The following is a 14,718-nucleotide window of genomic DNA, read 5'->3' as shown; positions in this document are numbered from 1 at the left end:
CCGCCAAACTAATACATCCGCCAAACAAACACATGCGCCAAACTAAGACATCCGCCAAACTAATACATCCGCCAAACTAAGACATCTGCCAAACAAACACATGAGCAAAACAAACACATCCGCCAAACAAACACATCCGCCAAACAAACACATCCGCCAAACTAATACATCCGCCAAACAAACACATGCGCCAAACTAAGACATCCGCCAAACTAATACATCCGCCAAACTAACACATCCACCAAACAAACACATGCACCAAACTAAGACATCTGCCAAACAAACACATGAGCAAAACAAACACATCCGCAAAACAAACACATCCGCCAAACAAACACATGCGCCAAACTAACACATCCGCCAAACTAACACATCCGCCAAACTAACACATCCGCCAAACTAACACATCCGCCAAACTAACACATCCGCCAAACTAACACATCCGCCAAACTAACACATTCGCCAAACTAAGACATCCGCCAAACTAATACATCCGCCAAACAAACACATGCGCCAAACGGAGACATGCGCCAAACGGAGACATCCGCCAAACAAACACATGCGCCAAACAAACACATGCGCCAAACTAACACATCCGCCAAACAAACACGTGAGCAAAACAAACACATCCGCCAAACGAACACATCCGCCAAACAAACACATGTGCCAAACAAACACATGCGCCAGCTAACACATCCGCCAAACTAACACATCCGCCAAACTAACACATCCACCAAACTAACACATTCGCCAAACATACACATGCACCAAACGAACACATCTGCCAAACTTAGACATTCGCCAAACTAACACATCCGCCAAACTAACACATCCGCCAAACGAACACATCCTCCAAACAAACACATGCGCCAAACTAACACATCCGCCAAACAAACACATCCGCCAAACAAACACATGCGCCAAACTAAGACATCCACCAAACAAACACATCCGCCAAACTAACACATCCGCCAAACAAACACACATGCCAAACAAACACATGTGCAAAACAAACACATGCGCCAAACAAACACATGCGACAAACAAACAGATGCGCCAAACAAACACATGCGCCAAACTAAGACATCCGCCAAACAAACACATGAGCAAAACAAACATCTGCCAAACAAACACATCCACCAAACAAACACATCCGCCAAACTAACACATCCGCCAAACTAACACATCCGCCAAACTAACACATCCGCCAAACTAACACATCCACCAAACAAACACATGCGCCAAACTAAGACATCCGCCAAACAAACACATGAGCAAAACAAACATCTGCCAAACAAACACATCCACCAAACAAACACATCCGCCAAACTAACACATCCGCCAAACTAACACATCCGCCAAACTAACACATCCGCCAAACTAACACATCCGCCAAACTAACACATCCGCCAAACTAACACATGCGCCAAACTAAGACATCCGCCAAACTAACACATCCGCCAAACAAACACGTGCGCCAAACTAAGACATCCGCCAAACTAACACATCCGCCAAAGAAACACTTGTGCCAAACTAAGACATCCGCCAAACTAACACATCCGCGAAAATAACACATCCGCAAACAAAACACATGCGCCAAACAAACACATGCACGTGGAAGAGATCCACCAAACTAACACCACTGCCAAACAAACACACGTGCCAAACTAACACATCCGCCAAACAAACACATGCGCCAAACTAAGACATCCGCCAAACTAACACATCCGCCAAACAAACACGTGCGCCAAACTAACACATCCGCCAAACTTAGACATCCGCCAAACTAACACATCCACCAAACTAACACATCCGCAAACAAACACATCCGCCAAACTAACACATCCGCCAAACTAACACATCCGCCAAACAAACACATGCGCCAAACTAACACATCCGCCAAACAAACACTTCCGCCAAACTAACACATCGGCCAAACATACACACGTGCCAAACAAACACATGTGCCAAACAAACACATGCGCCAAACAAACACATGCGCCAAACAAACACATGCGCCAAACTAACACATCCGCCAAACAAACACATGCGCCAAACTAACACATCCGCCAAACTCACACATCCGCCAAACTAACACATCCACCAAACAAACACATGCGCCAAACTAAGCCATCCGCCAAACAAACACATGAGCAAAACAAACACATCCGCCAAACAAACGCATCCGCCAAACAAACACATCCGCCAAACTAACACATCCGCCAAACTAACACATCCGCCAAACTAACACATCCGCCAAACTAACACATCCGCCAAACTAACACATCCGCCAAACAAACACATCCGCCAAACAAACACATCCGCCAAACTAACACATCCACCAAAACTAACACATCCCCCAAACGAACACATCAGCCAAACTAACACATCCGCCAAACTAACACATCCGCCAAACTAACACATCCGCCAAACTAACACATCCGCCAAACTAACACATCTGCCAAACAAACACATGCGCCAAACTAACACATCCGCCAAACAAACACTTCCGTCAAACTAACACATCCGCCGAACAAACACATCCGCCAAACAAACACATCCGCCAAACTAACACATCCACCAAACTAACACATCCGCCAAACAAACACATCCGCCAAACAAACACGTGCGCCCATCGAAGACATCCGCAGAACTAACACATCCGCCAAACAAACACATGCGCCAAACTAAGACATCCGCCAAACTAACACATCTGCCAAACAAACATGTGCGCCAAACTAAGACATCCGCCAAACTAACACATCCGCCAAAATAACACATCCGCCAAACAAGCACATGCGCCAAACTAACACATCCGCCAAACAAACACTTCCGTCAAACTAACACATCCGCCGAACAAACACATCCTCCAAACAAACACATCCGCCAAACTAACACATCCGCCAAACAAACACTTCCGTCAAACTAACACATCCGCCGAACAAACACATCCTCCAAACTAACACATCCGCCAAACTAACACATCCACCAAACAAACACATGCGCCCATCGAAGACATCCGCCGAACTAACACATCCGCCAAACAAACACATGCGCCAAACTAAGACATCCGCCAAACAAACACATCCGCCAAACAAACACGTGCGCCCATCGAAGACATCCGCCAAACTAACACATCCGCCAAACTAACACATCCACCAAACTAACACATCCGCCAAACGAACACATCCGCCAAACAAACACATGCGCCCATCGAAGACATTCGCCGAACTAACAGTAACACATCCGCCAAACAAACACATGCGCCAAACTAAGACATCCGCCAAACTAACACATCCGCCAAACTAACACATCCGCAAACAAACACATCCGCCAAACTAACACATCCGCCAAACTAACACATCCGCCAAACAAACACATGCGCCAAACTAACACATCCGCCAAACAAACACTTCCGCCAAACTAACACATCGGCCAAACAAACACATCGGCCAAACAAACACATCCGCCAAACAAACACATCCGCCAAACAAACACATCCGCCAAACTAACATATCCACCAAACAAACACATGCGCCAACGGAGACATCTGCCAAACAAACACATGCACCAAACTAACACATGCGCCAAACTAACACATCCGCCAAACAAACACATCCGCCAAACAAAGACATCCGCCAAACTAACACATCCGCCAAACATACACACGTGCCAAACAAACACATGTGCCAAACAAACACATGCGCCAAACAAACACATGCGCCAAACAAACACATGCGCCAAACTAACACATCCGCCAAACAAACACTTGAGGAAAACAAACACAGCCGCCAAACTAACACATCCGCCAAACAAACACATGCACCAAACTAAGACATCTGCCAAACATAGACATCCGCCAAACTAACACATCCGCCAAACTCACACATCCGCCAAACTAACACATCCACCAAACAAACACATGCGCCAAACTAAGCCATCCGCCAAACAAACACATGAGCAAAACAAACACATCCGCCAAACAAACGCATCCGCCAAACAAACACATCCGCCAAACTAACACATCCGCCAAACTAACACATCCGCCAAACTAACACATCCGCCAAACTAACACATCCGCCAAACTAACACATCCGCCAAACAAACACATCCGCCAAACAAACATATCCGCCAAACTAACACATCCACCAAAACTAACACATCCCCCAAACGAACACATCCGCCAAACTAACACATCCGCCAAACTAACACATCCGCCAAACTAACACATCCGCCAAACTAACACATCCGCCAAACTAACACATCTGCCAAACAAACACATGCGCCATAATAACACATCCGCCAAACAAACACTTCCGTAAAACTAACACATCCGCCGAACAAACACATCCGCCAAACAAACACATCCGCCAAACTAACACATCCACCAAACTAACACATCCGCCAAACAAACACATCCGCCAAACAAACACGTGCGCCCATCGAAGACATCCGCCGAACTAACACATCCGCCAAACAAACACATGCGCCAAACTAAGACATCCGCCAAACTAACACATCCGCCAAACAAACATGTGCGCCAAACTAAGACATCCGCCAAACTAACACATCCGCCAAAATAACACATCCGCCAAACAAGCACATGCGCCAAACTAACACATCCGCCAAACAAACACTTCCGTCAAACTAACACATCCGCCGAACAAACACATCCTCCAAACAAACACATCCGCCAAACTAACACATCCACCAAACTAACACATCCGCCAAACTAACACATCCACCAAACAAACACATGCGCCCATCGAAGACATCCGCCGAACTAACACATCCGCCAATCAAACACATGCGCCAAACTAAGACATCCGCCAAACTAACACATCCGCCAAAGAAACACTTGTGCCAAACTAAGACATCCGCCAAACTAACACATCCGCCAAAATAACACATCCGCCAAACTAACACATCCGCCAAACTAACACATCCGCCAAACTAACACATCCGCCAAACTAACACATCCGCCAAACTAACACATCCGCCAAACTAACACATCCGCCAAACTAACACATCCGCCAAACTAACACATCCGCCAAACAAACACATCCGCCAAACAAACACATCCGCCAAACTAACACATCCGCCAAACGAACACATCCGCCAAACGAACACATCCGCCAAACTAACACATCCGCCAAACTAACACATCCGCCAAACTAACACATCCGCCAAACAAACACATGCGCCAAACTAACACATCCGCCAAACAAACACTTCCGTCAAACGAACACATCCGCTGAACAAACACATCCGCCAAACAAACACATCCGCCAAACTAACACATCCACCAAACTAACACATCCGCCAAACGAACACATCCGCCAAACAAACACATGCGCCCATCGAAGACATTCGCCGAACTAACAGTAACACATCCGCCAAACAAACACATGCGCCAAACTAAGACATCCGCCAAACTAACACATCCGCCAAACAAACACTTCCGTCAAACGAACACATCCGCTGAACAAACACATCCGCCAAACAAACACATCCGCCAAACTAACACATCCGCCAAACTAACACATCCACCAAACTAACACATCCGCCAAACATACACATGTGCCAAACAAACACATGTGCCAAACAAACACATGCGCCAAACAAACACATGCGCCAAACAAACACATGCGCCAATCTAACACATCCGCCAAACAAACACTTGAGGAAAACAAACACAGCCGCCAAACTAACACATCCGCCAAACAAACACATGCACCAAACTAAGACATCTGCCAAACATAGACATCCGCCAAACTAACACATCCGCCAAACTCACACATCCGCCAAACTAACACATCCACCAAACAAACACATGCGCCAAACTAAGCCATCCGCCAAACAAACACATGAGCAAAACAAACACATCCGCCAAACAAACGCATCCGCCAAACAAACACATCCGCCAAACTAACACATCTGCCAAACTAACACATCCGCCAAACTAACACATCCGCCAAACTAACACATCCGCCAAACTAACACATCCGCCAAACAAACACATCCGCCAAAGAAACACTTGTGCCAAACTAAGACATCCGCCAAACTAACACATCCGCCAAAATAACACATCCGCCAAACTAACACATCTGCCAAACTAACACATTCGCCAAACGAACACATCCGCCAAACTAACACATCCGCCAAACTAACACATCCGCCAAACTAACACATCCGCCAAACTAACACATCCGCCAAACAAACACATCCGCCAAACAAACACATCCGCCAAACTAACACATCCGCCAAACGAACACATCCACCAAACGAACACATCCGCCAAACTAACACATCCGCCAAACTAACACATCCGCCAAACTAACACATCCGCCAAACAAACACATGCGCCAAACTAACACATCCGCCAAACAAACACTTCCGTCAAACGAACACATCCGCTGAACAAACACATCCGCCAAACAAACACATCCGCCAAACTAACACATCCACCAAACTAACACATCCGCCAAACGAACACATCCGCCAAACAAACACATGCGCCCATCGAAGACATTCGCCGAACTAACAGTAACACATCCGCCAAACAAACACATGCGCCAAACTAAGACATCCGCCAAACTAACACATCCGCCAAACAAACACTTCCGTCAAACGAACACACCACCGCTGAACAAACACATCCGCCAAACAAACACATCCGCCAAACTAACACATCCGCCAAACTAACACATCCACCAAACTAACACATCCGCCAAACATACACATGTGCCAAACAAACACATGTGCCAAACAAACACATGCGCCAAACAAACACATGCGCCAAACAAACACATGCGCCAAACTAACACATCCGCCAAACAAACACTTTAGGAAAACAAACACAGCCGCCAAACTAACACATCCGCCAAACAAACACATGCACCAAACTAAGACATCTGCCAAACATAGACATCCGCCAAACTAACACATCCGCCAAACTCACACATCCGCCAAACTAACACATCCACCAAACAAACACATGCGCCAAACTAAGCCATCCGCCAAACAAACACATGAGCAAAACAAACACATCCGCCAAACAAACGCATCCGCCAAACAAACACATCCGCCAAACTAACACATCCGCCAAACTAACACATCTGCCAAACTAACACATCCGCCAAACTCAAACATCCGCCAAACTAACACATCCGCCAAACAAACACATCCGCCAAACAAACACATCCGCCAAACTAACACATCCACCAAAACTAACACATCCCCCAAACGAACACATCCGCCAAACTAACACATCCGCCAAACTAACACATCCGCCAAACTAACACATCCGCCAAACTAACACATCCGCCAAACTAACACATCTGCCAAACAAACACATGCGCCAAACTAACACATCCGCCAAACAAACACTTCCGTCAAACTAACACATCCGCCGAACAAACACATCCGCCAAGCAAACACATCCGCCAAACTAACACATCCACCAAACTAACACATCCGCCAAACAAACACGTGCGCCCATCGAAGACATCCGCTGAACTAACACATCCGCCAAACTAACACATCCGCCAAAATAACACATCCGCCAAACTAACACATCCGCCAAACTAACACATCCGCCAAACTAACACATCCGCCAAACTAACACATCCGCCAAACTAACACATCCGCCAAACTAACACATCCGCCAAACTAACACATCCGCCAAACAAACACATCCGCCAAACAAACACATCCGCCAAACTAACACATCCGCCAAACGAACACATCCGCCAAACGAACACATCCGCCAAACTAACACATCCGCCAAACTAACACATCCGCCAAACTAACACATCCGCCAAACAAACACATGCGCCAAACTAACACATCCGCCAAACAAACACTTCCGTCAAACGAACACATCCGCTGAACAAACACATCCGCCAAACAAACACATCCGCCAAACTAACACATCCACCAAACTAACACATCCGCCAAACGAACACATCCGCCAAACAAACACATGCGCCCATCGAAGACATTCGCCGAACTAACAGTAACACATCCGCCAAACAAACACATGCGCCAAACTAAGACATCCGCCAAACTAACACATCCGCCAAACAAACACTTCCGTCAAACGAACACATCCGCTGAACAAACACATCCGCCAAACAAACACATCCGCCAAACTAACACATCCGCCAAACTAACACATCCACCAAACTAACACATCCGCCAAACATACACACGTGCCAAACAAACACATGTGCCAAACAAACACATGCGCCAAACAAACACATGCGCCAAACTAACACATCCGCCAAACAAACACTTGAGGAAAACAAACACAGCCGCCAAACTAACACATCCGCCAAACAAACACATGCACCAAACTAAGACATCTGCCAAACATAGACATCCGCCAAACTAACACATCCGCCAAACTCACACATCCGCCAAACTAACACATCCACCAAACAAACACATGCGCCAAACTAAGCCATCCGCCAAACAAACACATGAGCAAAACAAACACATCCGCCAAACAAACGCATCCGCCAAACAAACACATCCGCCAAACTAACACATCCGCCAAACTAACACGTCCGCCAAACTAACACGTCCGCCAAACTAACACGTCCGCCAAACTAACACGTCCGCCAAACAAACACGTCCGCCAAACAAACACATCCGCCAAGCTAACACATCCACCAAAACTAACACATCCCCCAAACGAACACATCCGCCAAACTAACACATCCGCCAAACTAACACATCCGCCAAACTAACACATCCGCCAAACTAACACATCCGCCAAAATAACACATCCGCCAAACAAGCACATGCGCCAAACTAACACATCCGCCAAACAAACACTTCCGTCAAACTAACACATCCGCCGAACAAACACATCCTCCAAACAAACACATCCGCCAAACTAACACATCCACCAAACTAACACATCCGCCAAACTAACACATCCACCAAACAAACACATGCGCCCATCGAAGACATCCGCCGAACTAACACATCCGCCAATCAAACACATGCGCCAAACTAAGACATCCGCCAAACTAACACATCCGCCAAAGAAACACTTGTGCCAAACTAAGACATCCGCCAAACTAACACATCCGCCAAAATAACACATCCGCCAAACTAACACATCCGCCAAACTAACACATCCGCCAAACTAACACATCCGCCAAACTAACACATCCGCCAAACTAACACATCCGCCAAACTAACACATCCGCCAAACTAACACATCCGCCAAACTAACACATCCGCCAAACAAACACATCCGCCAAACAAACACATCCGCCAAACTAACACATCCGCCAAACGAACACATCCGCCAAACGAACACATCCGCCAAACTAACACATCCGCCAAACTAACACATCCGCCAAACTAACACATCCGCCAAACAAACACATGCGCCAAACTAACACATCCGCCAAACAAACACTTCCGTCAAACGAACACATCCGCTGAACAAACACATCCGCCAAACAAACACATCCGCCAAACTAACACATCCACCAAACTAACACATCCGCCAAACGAACACATCCGCCAAACAAACACATGCGCCCATCGAAGACATTCGCCGAACTAACAGTAACACATCCGCCAAACAAACACATGCGCCAAACTAAGACATCCGCCAAACTAACACATCCGCCAAACAAACACTTCCGTCAAACGAACACATCCGCTGAACAAACACATCCGCCAAACAAACACATCCGCCAAACTAACACATCCGCCAAACTAACACATCCACCAAACTAACACATCCGCCAAACATACACATGTGCCAAACAAACACATGTGCCAAACAAACACATGCGCCAAACAAACACATGCGCCAAACAAACACATGCGCCAATCTAACACATCCGCCAAACAAACACTTGAGGAAAACAAACACAGCCGCCAAACTAACACATCCGCCAAACAAACACATGCACCAAACTAAGACATCTGCCAAACATAGACATCCGCCAAACTAACACATCCGCCAAACTCACACATCCGCCAAACTAACACATCCACCAAACAAACACATGCGCCAAACTAAGCCATCCGCCAAACAAACACATGAGCAAAACAAACACATCCGCCAAACAAACGCATCCGCCAAACAAACACATCCGCCAAACTAACACATCTGCCAAACTAACACATCCGCCAAACTAACACATCCGCCAAACTAACACATCCGCCAAACTAACACATCCGCCAAACAAACACATCCGCCAAAGAAACACTTGTGCCAAACTAAGACATCCGCCAAACTAACACATCCGCCAAAATAACACATCCGCCAAACTAACACATCTGCCAAACTAACACATTCGCCAAACGAACACATCCGCCAAACTAACACATCCGCCAAACTAACACATCCGCCAAACTAACACATCCGCCAAACTAACACATCCGCCAAACAAACACATCCGCCAAACAAACACATCCGCCAAACTAACACATCCGCCAAACGAACACATCCACCAAACGAACACATCCGCCAAACTAACACATCCGCCAAACTAACACATCCGCCAAACTAACACATCCGCCAAACAAACACATGCGCCAAACTAACACATCCGCCAAACAAACACTTCCGTCAAACGAACACATCCGCTGAACAAACACATCCGCCAAACAAACACATCCGCCAAACTAACACATCCACCAAACTAACACATCCGCCAAACGAACACATCCGCCAAACAAACACATGCGCCCATCGAAGACATTCGCCGAACTAACAGTAACACATCCGCCAAACAAACACATGCGCCAAACTAAGACATCCGCCAAACTAACACATCCGCCAAACAAACACTTCCGTCAAACGAACACACCACCGCTGAACAAACACATCCGCCAAACAAACACATCCGCCAAACTAACACATCCGCCAAACTAACACATCCACCAAACTAACACATCCGCCAAACATACACATGTGCCAAACAAACACATGTGCCAAACAAACACATGCGCCAAACAAACACATGCGCCAAACAAACACATGCGCCAAACTAACACATCCGCCAAACAAACACTTTAGGAAAACAAACACAGCCGCCAAACTAACACATCCGCCAAACAAACACATGCACCAAACTAAGACATCTGCCAAACATAGACATCCGCCAAACTAACACATCCGCCAAACTCACACATCCGCCAAACTAACACATCCACCAAACAAACACATGCGCCAAACTAAGCCATCCGCCAAACAAACACATGAGCAAAACAAACACATCCGCCAAACAAACGCATCCGCCAAACAAACACATCCGCCAAACTAACACATCCGCCAAACTAACACATCTGCCAAACTAACACATCCGCCAAACTCAAACATCCGCCAAACTAACACATCCGCCAAACAAACACATCCGCCAAACAAACACATCCGCCAAACTAACACATCCACCAAAACTAACACATCCCCCAAACGAACACATCCGCCAAACTAACACATCCGCCAAACTAACACATCCGCCAAACTAACACATCCGCCAAACTAACACATCCGCCAAACTAACACATCTGCCAAACAAACACATGCGCCAAACTAACACATCCGCCAAACAAACACTTCCGTCAAACTAACACATCCGCCGAACAAACACATCCGCCAAGCAAACACATCCGCCAAACTAACACATCCACCAAACTAACACATCCGCCAAACAAACACATCCGCCAAACAAACACGTGCGCCCATCGAAGACATCCGCTGAACTAACACATCCGCCAAACTAACACATCCGCCAAAATAACACATCCGCCAAACTAACACATCCGCCAAACTAACACATCCGCCAAACTAACACATCCGCCAAACTAACACATCCGCCAAACTAACACATCCGCCAAACTAACACATCCGCCAAACTAACACATCCGCCAAACAAACACATCCGCCAAACAAACACATCCGCCAAACTAACACATCCGCCAAACGAACACATCCGCCAAACGAACACATCCGCCAAACTAACACATCCGCCAAACTAACACATCCGCCAAACTAACACATCCGCCAAACAAACACATGCGCCAAACTAACACATCCGCCAAACAAACACTTCCGTCAAACGAACACATCCGCTGAACAAACACATCCGCCAAACAAACACATCCGCCAAACTAACACATCCACCAAACTAACACATCCGCCAAACGAACACATCCGCCAAACAAACACATGCGCCCATCGAAGACATTCGCCGAACTAACAGTAACACATCCGCCAAACAAACACATGCGCCAAACTAAGACATCCGCCAAACTAACACATCCGCCAAACAAACACTTCCGTCAAACGAACACATCCGCTGAACAAACACATCCGCCAAACAAACACATCCGCCAAACTAACACATCCGCCAAACTAACACATCCACCAAACTAACACATCCGCCAAACATACACACGTGCCAAACAAACACATGTGCCAAACAAACACATGCGCCAAACAAACACATGCGCCAAACTAACACATCCGCCAAACAAACACTTGAGGAAAACAAACACAGCCGCCAAACTAACACATCCGCCAAACAAACACATGCACCAAACTAAGACATCTGCCAAACATAGACATCCGCCAAACTAACACATCCGCCAAACTCACACATCCGCCAAACTAACACATCCACCAAACAAACACATGCGCCAAACTAAGCCATCCGCCAAACAAACACATGAGCAAAACAAACACATCCGCCAAACAAACGCATCCGCCAAACAAACACATCCGCCAAACTAACACATCCGCCAAACTAACACGTCCGCCAAACTAACACGTCCGCCAAACTAACACGTCCGCCAAACTAACACGTCCGCCAAACAAACACGTCCGCCAAACAAACACATCCGCCAAGCTAACACATCCACCAAAACTAACACATCCCCCAAACGAACACATCCGCCAAACTAACACATCCGCCAAACTAACACATCCGCCAAACTAACACATCCGCCAAACTAACACATCCGCCAAACTAACACATCTGCCAAACAAACACATGCGCCAAACTAACACATCCGCCAAACAAACACTTCCGTCAAACTAACACATCCGCCGAACAAACACATCTGCCAAACAAACACATCCGCCAAACTAACACATCCACCAAACTAACACATCCGCCAAACAAACACATCCGCCAAACAAACACGTGCGCCCATCGAAGACATCCGCCGAACTAACACATCCGCCAAACAAACACATGCGCCAAACTAAGACATCCGCCAAACTAACACATCCGCCAAACAAACACATCCGCCAAACTAACACATCCGCCAAACGAACACATCCGCCAAACGAACACATCCGCCAAACTAACACATCCGCCAAACTAACACATCCGCCAAACAAACACTTCCGTCAAACTAACACATGCGCCAAACTAACACATCCGCCAAACAAACACTTCCGTCAAACGAACACATCCGCTGAACAAACACATCCGCCAAACTAACACATCCACCAAACAAACACATGCGCCCATCGAAGACATCCGCCGAACTAACACATCCGCCAAACAAACACATGCGCCCATCGAAGACATTCGCCGAACTAACAGTAACACATCCGCCAAACAAACACATGCGCCAAACTAAGACATCCGCCAAACTAACACATCCGCCAAACAAACACTTCCGTCAAACGAACACATCCGCTGAACAAACACATCCGCCAAACAAACACATCCGCCAAACTAACACATCCGCCAAACTAACACATCCACCAAACTAACACATCCGCCAAACATACACACGTGCCAAACAAACACATGTGCCAAACAAACACATGCGCCAAACAAACACATGCGCCAAACTAACACATCCGCCAAACAAACACTTGAGGAAAACAAACACAGCCGCCAAACTAACACATCCGCCAAACAAACACATGCACCAAACTAAGACATCTGCCAAACATAGATATCCGCCAAACTAACACATCCGCCAAACTCACACATCCGCCAAACTAACACATCCACCAAACAAACACATGCGCCAAACTAAGCCATCCGCCAAACAAACACATGAGCAAAACAAACACATCCGCCAAACAAACGCATCCGCCAAACAAACACATCCGCCAAACTAACACATCCGCCAAACTAACACATCCGCCAAACTAACACATCCGCCAAACTAACACGTCCGCCAAACTAACACGTCCGCCAAACAAACACGTCCGCCAAACAAACACATCCGCCAAACTAACACATCCACCAAAACTAACACATCCCCCAAACGAACACATCCGCCAAACTAACACATCCGCCAAACTAACACATCCGCCAAACTAACACATCCGCCAAACTAACACATCCGCCAAACTAACACATCTGCCAAACAAACACATGCGCCAAACTAACACATCCGCCAAACAAACACTTCCGTCAAACTAACACATCCGCCGAACAAACACATCCGCCAAACAAACACATCCGCCAAACTAACACATCCACCAAACTAACACATCCGCCAAACAAACACATCCGCCAAACAAACACGTGCGCCCATCGAAGACATCCGCCGAACTAACACATCCGCCAAACAAACACATGCGCCAAACTAAGACATCCGCCAAACTAACACATCCGCCAAACAAACATGTGCGCCAAACTAAGACATCCGCCAAACTAACACATCCGCCAAAATAACACATCCGCCAAACAAGCACATGCGCCAAACTAACAC

Source organism: Myxine glutinosa, chromosome 1 (genome assembly GCF_964187855.1).
Source record: "Myxine glutinosa chromosome 1, kmMyxGlut1.1, whole genome shotgun sequence".
NCBI classification, from domain to species: domain Eukaryota; kingdom Metazoa; phylum Chordata; class Myxini; order Myxiniformes; family Myxinidae; genus Myxine; species Myxine glutinosa.
The sequence above is the reverse complement of the archived record's forward strand: the minus strand, read 5'-3'. Positions refer to the sequence as shown.